Genomic DNA, 12,046 nt, shown 5'->3' on the forward strand with positions numbered 1-12,046 from the left:
TGGCAATAAACTTCAGTCTGTCCTTAATTTTTCTGTAACTCAAAAGATAGAGAGGGGAAGACAGTAAAGTATGAACACAAACATGCTCAAATTCTCACTGGTGCATGTAGGCTGATCTCCTATAGAAATGACCTCCTGGGGAGTCTCAGACATTCCTTTTCATTTTGCAAATTCATTAATGATTCTGAAAAATAAAATTGTCATGGACTGAAGAAAAACCACATTCCATCAGATTTTTTATTTTGACATTATATTTAAGGCATTAATTTCTGTTTTAGAAATCATTCTGAATAAATATGCCAAGCAATTTTTCTCTCTTCCTCTTTCTGATATTGTATTATCAACTGTAACAACTGTATGCAAAGCATGAAAGAGAATATATACAGGGCAGGTGAGATGACTCAGCTAGTAAGGGCAGCTACCACAAGTTTAACAGTCTTGATTCTAGTTTTATATCATTCTTGGTTTTGAAGATTTATTTTATGTATATTAGTGTTTTGTCTGAATGTATGCATGTGTTCTGTGTGTATTCAGTGTGCATAGACTTCAGAAGATGGTATATAAGCTGCCGTACTTAGAGTTATAGGAGGACAAAAGCTGCCATGTGGGTGCTGGGACTCCAACCCAGATCTTCTGCAGCAGCAAATGCTCTTAACCTCTGAGCCATCCCTCCATAACTTGTATAGCATCATTGAAATGTCACAGCTATGCATATAGGGGGCACATTGTTGTCAACAGAAGCTATGGTTTGAGGAGGTGATGGAAGGCTATGAATATACTTATAAATGGGAGCCTAGTAGATTTATGTACTGACAGAATTTTTTTCACTTCATTGACTATTGAAATAAATGCAAATATTATCTGAGTAAGATCAAAGGATTATATCAAGTCTCCTATACTATATTTATGCAAAAACTTACCATTGGGAAGAACTCAGTGAAGGGTAGAGATTTCTGTATATTATTTCTTAACTGTAGCAAATCAACATTTATTTTAAAGTAAAAACATTTTGGAAAATAAATAGATTTTAAGAGTGATATTATCAATTAATTCTTTAACTTGATTATTTTACTATCACCAAATGATTAAAGCATTCTGATTATCGAGATTATGAAGTTTGGTGTATAGGATGCACATTGTTTGACATTATTTGCTCTGCTAATGTGTAATCCCAGTAATATTGGAACTATCTTGTTTTGCAAACTCCAATACATATTAGAACGTGATAGAATAATGCATTAATGCATTAGTCCATAAGTCCCTCAGTAAAAGAAAAGTTGAACTTCTGACATGGATATAAAACAGGCCCTGAAGGCTGCTGTTCAGCATAATCTGACTCTTGGATTCAATTTCTGAGCACTTTGAAGTCATTTTATGCCACTTGACTCAAATCATTCATCTAAGGGAAAATTTGTTAGTTAAATGTCAGCTCCTTGGTGTTGGTCTATAGACTTCGTAGGGGGACAAAGGCTTCCTAACAATGTTTAAAATGACACTGCAGCTTAGGCATCATGCCAAACCACAGAGAAAGCCCTGCACTGCAGAAGATCCTAGCTGTAGGGTAGCTCTGCTCTCCATAAATACACCAAGAGGAAATAACACATGCAACACTCCAAAGGAGTTTTATCAAAATCCCTGTTGAGAAGAAAATCCTCCCAGTGTTTGTAAATATTTTAACATCCTTTCTTTCACATTTCTACTAAAATGGTGAATCAGTAGATTGATTTGTAAAAGTTTTAATACAGTGAGTTGTTTGTTTGTTTGTTTGTTTTTCTTCCAGTAGCCTTGTATGTTTTGTGATCTGTCTAATTTAAAGATACCATGTTGCTGTTCCTCAAGATCTTTTCAGTCATAAGCTGCTCAGCAGAATTAGGCACAAGAAAGCATACAGGCAATATTAATTACAGGTAAATCTAAAGGAATGAAATGTTGGCTTGATGAGTTTCTTTATTCAACAAAACAATAGCAGACCACAGGAACAGACTACATGTTTAGAAGGATGTTGGTAGTATTTTTAAATAATCAACAACTTACATACGCTTTTAGGAATAAAACATGTCTTTTCTGGTTAACAATACAGCAAGTGAATGTGTATTTAGTATTATCATGAGTTCATGTGATGACATTCCTACTTGAATAGTATCTAGATAACAGCATAACCTGTAACAGAAGGAACTATTTATATCATGCTATATTACATAATGATAGGACGATTAACATGTCTTTAAATTTAAGTTTTATTGTCTTAAAATTTTTAATATCACTCTAAATACACCTTCTCTCCATACGTTTTGGTTTTATTTGTTATGTTGACTTCATGGGGTATTAGTACATGTTAGAAAAGTTCTTTAACTCTGAGCTGTAGCCACAGGTATATAGCTATTTTTAAAGGCAGTAATTCCTTTGACGTGATTGACAACTGAATATGTAGGTACACAGATTATTTGGAAGGGAGTGCTAATAGGAGACCGCTAACTTTTAGATTTGTGACAATAATAAAACTAAGGAGCTCTTAAAACAGAGCATGGCAGGATCTTTCAAAACCAAGAGTGGCTCTGTTGTCATTCTCTGCATGCTTCAATTCCTTCCATCTAATACACAATTATTAGCCAGAGCTTTGTCTTCTAACCTAAGCTGCCTTAAAAATATCAGCAGGAACCGTTTATCATCAAATTCCTTATTAAAACTTGGAAGAAACACCACACAGCAGTGGATCTTGAAGGTTGTAGCAGTGAGAAAAATCGGTCTCTTATTTTCTTATTGGTTGTGTCTAATGTTAAAAATAATTACTTTTACAAGATTAGCCTGTACTTTAATTAACAATTTGCACAGATCCAGTCAGTTAGAATTCCATTCTTATCATGTAGGATTATTCTTGTTGTCTGTCCCCTCCCCTCTTTACTTAGCTGTTTTTAAATATTTGGTAGAGTGCTTCACTTCCTTTTGTAGGTGTCTTGGAAAATCAGCTTCTTATGAAAATTCATAAATGGTCATTACATTTAAACAAAACAGATGCTTGCCTAGCAGGAGTTGACAATATAGGTAAAAATATGACTTACACCTTTATTTTTATTTAATCTTAAACTATTTGTTCTACTTATTAAGGAATCTTTAGATATTTTCCAGCAAATACTTGCTCCTTATATTTATTCTTTGAAGAACTGATATCTTAACTATTGGAAAGAACTGAAATAAAACATCCTCTTACCTGGTCTGCTCTTCCCAGATCCTCCACATTGTGAAAGAACATGAACATGGATGCTTCATCCCCCATTTTCTAAGCTTAACCTATTTTTATTTAATATGTATCAGGTAGTTCTATAATAAAATGCAAATCGTATACCTACTCATTTTACAAGTGCATATGGGTGTATCCCTTAACCAATGCTTATTCATGAATATCATATTTGCTCACCTTTTTTTCTTTTTGCCATGCCTTACTATGCTTCAATAATCCTGTATACATTGTTTTTGTCTGTAACTAGATCTGAAGGATAAATTACTGGATGAAATGATTTTACTATGTATGCTACTTAATTTATAATCAATGATATAAAACTAACCAAATGTAAGGATTCTCAACAGTGGCCCCTTTAATCTTTTTTTCCAAAAATGTTTTATTATGGAAGATTGTCCTATGCGTATTGCATGATCCTGAGCAAAATCCCTGACTTAGGATCACTGGTAGCCAGCAGTAATGCCCCTCCCAACCACAACAACCAAAAATGTTTCTGCATATGGCCAACAATTGCCCTGTTTTTACTAATTACAGAAGTATTATGTGGATGAGAATATCTATTTTATTTACCAACAGGTTGTGCTTCCAAACTTTAAAGGAAATGCAAATAATCAGCAATGGTAGACTGTTTGGATCTAAACATGACATCTATATCATTCTTTCAAGTTGATTTTTTTTGGTTCAGAACATTTCTGAATTTTCTTATTTAATATAAATCTACAATACTTTAAATTTAAACAGTATTTGGTATATAAATCTTGTTTCTCTAAATTTCTTTATGTTAATATTAAAACTGCAAACCTGTATTCTATAGACTATTTATGATTATGGTTCAACTCTCAGTTCTCAGTTTTACAGTGACATAAGAACTATACGCCCTCAGCAGAAACTACATTACAAGTTTAAATTTTGCTCTTTTCCCATGCTGTTGATAAGGTGGTCTGAACCTCTCTCCTAACACTGTGGTATGAAGTTAGAGAGCCCTGTTAGTCACAGAATTATAAAGGCAAACCTTTGCTAAAACAGCACATCAGGTTTCTAAACTATAATGTCCAGCAACTTAGAAGTTGTATTTTGGCTGGGTGGTGGTGGTACATGCCTTTATTCCCAGCACTTGGGAGGTAGAGGAAGGTAAATCCTTGTTAGTTTGCATCCGGTCTTGTCTACAGAGTGAGTTCTAGCACAGCTAGAGCTACACAAAGAAACCTTGTCTCAAAAAAAGGAGAAGAAGAAGAAGAGGAGGAGGAGGAGGAGGAGGAGGAGGAGGGGGGGGGAGGAGGAGGGGGAGGAGGAGGAGGAGAAGGGGGGAGGAGGAGGAGGGGGGAGGAGGAGGAGGAGAGAGGAGGAGGAGGGAGAGGAGGAAGAAGTAGTTGCTCTTTTTTCTCATTACTTTGACACAATACCTGACAGCGACACCAGGAGAGAGCTGTTTTGGTACAATTTAAGAGGGCAGTCCCTCCTACCAAAAATACATGTCTCCATTCATAGTGGCAGAAGAGGAAGATGGCTTCTCATTGCATGTTGGTAGCTCTGGAAGCCAAGAGTAAAAGTGATTGCAGGGCTGAGCTGTGACCCTTGAAGGCCTATCCTCAGTGATCAACTTCCTCAATACTTCATAACTTCCTAAGACAGTACCAACACCTGACAAGTGGGCATTAAGCACATGAACATTTAAGGAACAATTCTGACTGAATCAGTAATAGGATTAATAATTGCTTCCTGACTTAATATTATGGTCAACATATCATGAGTCTACAGGATATAACCTCATCATATGTTGAGAAGCATCTGTATTTATTTCAGATAAATAAAATATAGGATTAATAAAAAGGACTATGATTTGGAGGCCACTTGCAGATACAGTCAAAGTTTCTACTTAGTATGCCATATGAATTGTTAAAATCTCTATGTATAAGGTGAGCTGATAGTCCTAAGTCTTCTAATTTTAAATACAAGGTTTTATAATGTTTGCTTTGACAATGCTAAAATGATATTTCACAATAATGATTTTGTAAATGATCATGTTCATGATCACAAATGAAGGCTTGTTTTCTAAGAAAAGATTTCATTAGTATATTTTAAACACATGAAATGACCCATGGGAATCCCTTCTAGCACTTACTGACTTTGTGTATGCAAGAATTAAACCCTTGTGACTGTGATGTACCTGTGCCTTTAAAAGAAATTCTTTTATAGGAATCAGCACATATAGACAAAAACTTCCTCCTGAGCTAGGTTTATTTTTAGGTAAAACCACAGAAACAGAATCTAATCAGGTTTCCTGTTATAATGTAAAGTGGAAATATAAAGATGCCTGATTATTTTGTGTTAGTACCAACCGTTTCATTCTATCATCTGTCTTTTTCTATCACCTTCACTGTGATATCTTGGAATGGGGCTCCTGACATGTAATAGAAAACTTCAGAGGAAACATTAATATGTTCCTTAGTTCAAGTAGCTCATGTTATCACAGAGGCAAATGAAAAGTCTCCCGACCTTTTCATTTACTTCTACGACAACATGCTCGGAGAGGAAAGATTTTTGCCAGCTGTTTTAGTTTTAAATTACAGTGCCATGATTGGTTTCATTTCTGGGTCACCCATAGCAACCATTACATGTGAGTGCAAGATGAGCAATGAATGCATGGGAAATCCTCAAGAATTTAAATGCAAATGTTCTGAATTATTATCAAGATGGGCTTGTTAGCAAGATCATGCAAATTGACAACATTGTTTATTAATTTCTAGCTTTTTCCTTGTGGCTTTTATTCATTTTTTATGAGCAAATCCAAATCTATTTTAATGCCATGTCATTTTAAAAACCTCTTAAGTTAGTGGGAGCTTTGCTTCCCTGAGACAGCATTCCAGAGGTACAAACCGTAACCTTTCTCTACAAACCCCTAGTAAGTCATCCAAGGCCCCAGATTCACAAAGTCACTTCATTTCAGTCTACTCCTGTGGCTCCTAGATTTTCTTTCAAGAAGTGAAGTCCAAATATTTCAAAAAGGAAGGAGAGCATGGTGGCACATGCCTTTAATCCCAGCACTCAGGAGGCAAAGGCAAGATGCTCTCCTTGAATTTCAGGCTAGCCTGGTCTACCTAGTGAGTTCCAAGAAAGTAGAAGCTACAAAGTGAGACCATCAATTCACAGCTTCATTCTCTTCTGTTTATCCACTGGCATTCTCTACAATTTTAGCTGCTGTCTTTTTTTTTCTGAGTTTTTCCAACTTGCAGAAGTCTAGGGAAGAGCCTTCATCTCAGACTTGTAGAGGTCAAACTCAGAATAATCACTGGTTATCCACATAGAGCCGTGGGGCATGGGTAGAACTGTAATTTAAACTGGCCTACAAACTCACCCTCCTTCTCATAGAAAATATTAAATGGTTGTGTTAACTCATATTTAGCACACTGCCACATCCATTCAAGCCTTCTTCTCATCCTCAAACGCTCTTAAAGTAAAAGGTATGACATCAAAACCTCATTGACCTCACTGAAAAAGGCATGTGAAGGTTTCATTTTCAGGCCATATTGTTTAGAGGGGGTCTCCTTTGTAAATGGTGGTTCTCCATTTTACATCTTTGGCCTTGCCTTCTCCTTAGCTGGAGAAGACACCCACAGCATAAATTTGAGGTACTTCACATACCTCAAATAGCCTTTCACTATCTATTTACTGGTCTGCAGGATTCTGGAGAATAGTTTTAGCTCCATGGATTACATGCTACTTCAATTGGTGTGAAAGCATACCTTCTATTGGTATGCAATTAAATGAGTGAGTGACTTTATTCTAGGCTTCTGTCACTTGTGTATTCTGTTTTCTAGGTTAGGTATAAAGGTGATTGGCTTTAATGACAGCTCTGTTACTTGAGTCCCCTAAGCTATACCAATATTACAAAAGTGTGAACCACATTAGCAATGAAGCCATCCACATGGATCCCAAGGTCAATGTTTAACAAGTCACCTTCCTTGAGTATTTAGTCATAGTCACTCTTTATAAGGGATAACGGCACACACAGTTATTTACTTAAATGCTGGTTTGAAAGGTAATACATTTCTTCATTTCCTTCTCTTTCTTGAAGATTTTCCCTATCTCTTCGACAATCATTGCATCATCTTTCTCTCAAAGGCTCAATACTGACACGCTTAAACAGGAAGCTTCCATCGAAGATCAAAGTACCTGTTGGGAGATGTCACCTGCCCCCCCCATCTTATATTTGTTCATGACTAGGTCCTCAGCTGGAGTTACTCCTGCTGCTCACCTTTCCCTGACATCTTCTGACCACCTTCAGTTTCACTCTCCTTGAGATGTAGCCTGTCTTCCTACCCAGCCACAACTGTGGCCAGAGTCTCTTTGACTTTGATGAAACCAACAGCCAGGAAGCACGGGCCAATGGAGAGCTCCTTGTAACTTTTCAAAACTCATGTCCTTTAAAAATGACTAAATCGTTATGTATAACATTTACAGTACTAAAAATATCTATCAGGTTTGGGGAATAATTCCTTGGCCTGTTGTCAAGTTTTGTGTAAATACCAAGGAAGCTTTCAAAAGAAGTAAAGATTGGTATTTTACACATCATTTGCCCCTCTTTAAAGCTTCATTGAAGAATGACATATCAACCAATTTTGTGATTTTTCTTCCTCTTTTAGTTGATACTGATTACTTGTTATGTTGTTACTATTTTTTACTAATTATTTTTCTCCACCTCATCTGCACCCCCATCCCCATCCAGTTCTTTTCTGATGTATAGGAATCCTAGTCAGTAAGAGCCTTCGATTCTGTTAGTTATGATGTCCAGGACATAGGTGTAGATGAGAATCCACACTGATAGCTGAGAATGTCTTAGAGGTAGCTCCTCACCTCAAAGGATGAATTTCTAGCCTTCTGGATCCTTTACCTCCTCACTCATCAGTGGTACTATGAAAGAAGCTCTGATGTTCTTCAAGGCATGGGAGCAACTTAATTATACAATTCCAACTAATGATATGGTTTGTACTATCATACTCAACTTTATCATTGTAACATGAAAGCAACCACAGACAACACATGTGCAAATAAGTGAGAATAAGTTCATGCCTAAATGTATGTTTGAAACTATTTCCTAAACCACCTGTTTTCTTTGAATTATTTTTTCTATCACATATTTTATTTATTTATCAACTTAATTTGTTGTTAACTGTCAAACATGTATTCAGTGTATGCTGACAGCACTTAACCCTCCCTTGCTTATCATCCATGTTTTTACCCCTCCTCCCTACAAATTTCTCTCTTTCAAATCCATGTCTATTTGTTGTTTTTGTTTGCTTGGTTTTTGTGACCCAGTAATTTGAAACATGGCTGTCCGTGTAGCTGTCAATTTGGAGCTCTCTGTTAGCGCCTACTGGGTCCAGCAGTGGGTACACAGCTGGAGATAATGATTCCCTATCTGCTGGAATCTATTGACAGTTAATAGCTCATCAGTAGGTCCCCATGAGCCCCTCCCTTTCCATGACTGCTGACAGGGCTAATCTTGTGTGTGCTATTGTGAGTTGATGATTGTAATGTTATCTTGATTTTACAGGGTGACCTTCCATAACCTTTCATTCTGTCTTTCAGCTCTTGCATAGTCCCTGCCCTCTTTCCTCTAAGGTTCCCTGAGTCTTTGAGGGTAAGGTAGAAATACCTTGTTTAGGGCTAAGTGCAGAGTGTCACTTACCCTCAGCACCTTTGACAGCCATGTCACTCTGCATTCATGGCTGTTCATAACTTCTTTTCCTTCACAGGACACGATGAAAAGACTAGAATATTGATGGAACTGTGCAGACACGTGGAGAGAGTTTTATGTTGGGTTACAACAAGGCTGGTAGCCACCTTTTATACCAGGAGTACCCAAAGCAGTACATGTCAGAAAGATTTACTGTGAGGTGCAGCCTCACAGTATTTATATTGACTGCCTAATTCTCCAAAAATCACCCCCCTTGAAAACCCACTTCTCATCTCTTCTGCCCATCATGGTTGTTACTTTGATTTAGACTATGAAACATCATATGGTTGCTGTATATATACAACAATATATTTATTTAATGCTCAAGGAAATCAGCACCAATGTCAAAGTAAAGAATAAAGAAAGGGTAAGAACTGAAAAGCACATATCCACATTAAGAAAATAGTCCCTTAAAAATCAATCAGTAAGCAAGGATTATCTATAATAGTTTACCTTAACTACTGAGTGACAAATTTAACAAGCTGAACATTGTTAACATTCTTTTAGGTTAAAATTACTTGTCTCCTGAAAATCCAGGCTGTAATTATCAATTCTATCTAGGCTTGATGAAGTTTCCTCTTAATTCCGTGCTTTACATCACCTCATTCTTTGAAGACTGTTTACAGTCTTTCTTCCTGTGCTCTTACCCTTTTCCAGGAGAGAGGGTGTACCACTTTTAGCAGAATTTGCCTCCTTTATTTATTTCAAACAGCTCTTACATTTCCTGAAGGTCTGTCTGTAAGGTTTCTATCTAAAGTCTGTATATCACCTATGCTGCAAATGCCTTTGGTTTGATAGGATGTGACAGCACATGTCAAAGGCAATTGCTGTCAAATCTAATTAATTGCTTTATTGAAAACTTGGACATATTGAAGTTCAGCTTAATTGAGACTGCTCATGACAAGTGATCTTCCAGAATAGGAATGTAAAGTGAGTGCAACTTTAAGTATAAGAGAAAAAAGTTTGAGCAACATGTAAAGTAAAAATAGCATCTGATGAGTAGATATGAACCATACATACGGCACACTATTATCAGCAGCCACAACTGCTGCTACAGTAGCACAAGCTCTGCAAAGGAAGCCAGAGCAATCATAAGTACTTTTATAGCAAGCCCGTTCATGCTTTTATAGTACACATTGTGTCAGCACTTTAATTATAAAGTCTATTTTGTATGAATTCATAGCAAAGCTGTAAGCCCACCAAAATAATATTTAAAAACTCACTTCAATTTAGGATAAAATAATTTGAGAATATTTTTGAAATGCTGATCAGATGCCCATGAATCAAGTACCAAATGCATCAATTAGTATGCAAAAATAATACTCTTGACAAAGTAGATGGCCACTGATTACAAACTCAGCAATCCAGAAATATTTAGAGATATATAGAAAGGGAAGAAGCAAATAGTTGACTGTTGTAAAATATAAAACATTGTGCTTTAATGTTTAAAATAATACTTTAGAAACTCCAACATAGATTTCATACTGTATTGCATTTTTATATCAAAGGGTTTTTTTTAAATGAAATAAGGAAACTGCAGTGTGTGATTTCTAAAATATGTCTCTCAAAAGACTACAGGTAAATGAAGGAAAATGTACTTTGCTTTGTTTTGATTTGATTTTGAGAAAGGAGATTTTATTTAATGTGTATGTATGTGATCTGGGTAAGTTGTGTCTCGACACACTTCTTTTCTTCAGCATTCTTTTACAATTTAGTGCTGCAAATAAAGATGAAAAGATCCATACCTCACTATGGCACATCCAAATTGTGCTTTGTGCTGATTCAACCCGCCTTGAGCTGCATCTCCTCTACTGTGCTCTTGCTGATTCATTTCTCCCCACCAACACCGGAAGAACTCTTCTTATCCTGTTATGTTCTACTTTCTGGCTTCACAACCTACACACACACACACACACACACACACACACACACACACACACACACACATATAATGAATTTTAAAAATATTCTACATATGAGATATATATCATTCTGAGTCTGATGAATTTTGATTAACATAACAATCTCTGATCCTATACATTTTTATACAAACTACATGATTTCATTTTCTTGTATTTCTTTGTGAATATATAGCGCATTTAAAATATTTTGAGGAGTCCTCATGGGACTGGACTAGGCCCTCTGGATACGGAAGATGGTTGTTTGGCTCCAACTGTTTGGGGAGCACCCAGGCAGGGGGATCAGGATCCATCCCTGGTGCATGGGCAGGCTTTTGGGAATCCGGTGCCTGTGGTGTGGCACCTTGTGCAGCCTTGGACCTGCCTAGGCTCAGTGCGCCAGGATCTGCTGACTCCCCATGGAAGATTTTGATTTGGGGGATGTGGGGTGGCTTGGGAAGGAGGGCTAGAGGGTGAGAAGAGAGAGGAAGTGGGATCTGTGGGTGGTATGTAGAGTGAGTAGAAAATCTCTTAATAAAGAAAGAAAAAGAATAAATAAAATATTTTTAATTTGTTTTATTTTTGAAAATAAAATATAGTTACATCATTTCCCATCTCCCTTTCCTTCCTATAATCTAACACATTGCTCTTCCTCAAATTCATGGCCTACATTTTTCTATTATTGATTGTGTGTGTGTGTGCGCTTACTTGCGTGCACACCTGTGTGAGTGTAAAATGTAAATTTTACAGGTATAATATTCTCTGGACATGCAACAAACCACAAATGAACTTATAATCCATGGAATGAATAATTAATCAAAATTGTCTCCAATGTGCTTTCCACTGGTGACCTTGCAACTTCACTGCACCCTTGATTCTAAAAGACAAAGGTGTGCCCTTTGCAAGACACATACCACAACAGTATGCATGTAACAGAAAAGAAAACTGAGTAAAGCGCCTTAGCTGGGGCTGAGTAAATGGGCAGTGATTCAAATCATGTACTGTTCTTCCAGAAGACCCTAGTTTGGTTCCCAGTACTCATACCAAATTGCTCACAAATTTTTATAATTCTAGCTCTGGAATATTTTATGCCTCTGTAATCTAAGAGAAATTTATGAACATGCATACACACACACACACACACACACACACACACACACACACACACACACA

The 12,046-nt window shown here is 36.7% G+C and overlaps 1 pseudogene; it reads right to left on the reverse strand.

The window, feature by feature from the left end:
* Nucleotides 1-6,377: 6,377 nt before the first annotated feature.
* On the reverse strand, nucleotides 6,378-7,506 carry LOC131905685 (proliferation-associated protein 2G4-like; annotated as a pseudogene).
* Nucleotides 7,507-12,046: the final 4,540 nt, after the last annotated feature.

The sequence above is a fragment of the Peromyscus eremicus genome, chromosome 3, assembly GCF_949786415.1.
Source record: "Peromyscus eremicus chromosome 3, PerEre_H2_v1, whole genome shotgun sequence".
Classification (NCBI taxonomy): Eukaryota; Metazoa; Chordata; class Mammalia; order Rodentia; family Cricetidae; genus Peromyscus; species Peromyscus eremicus.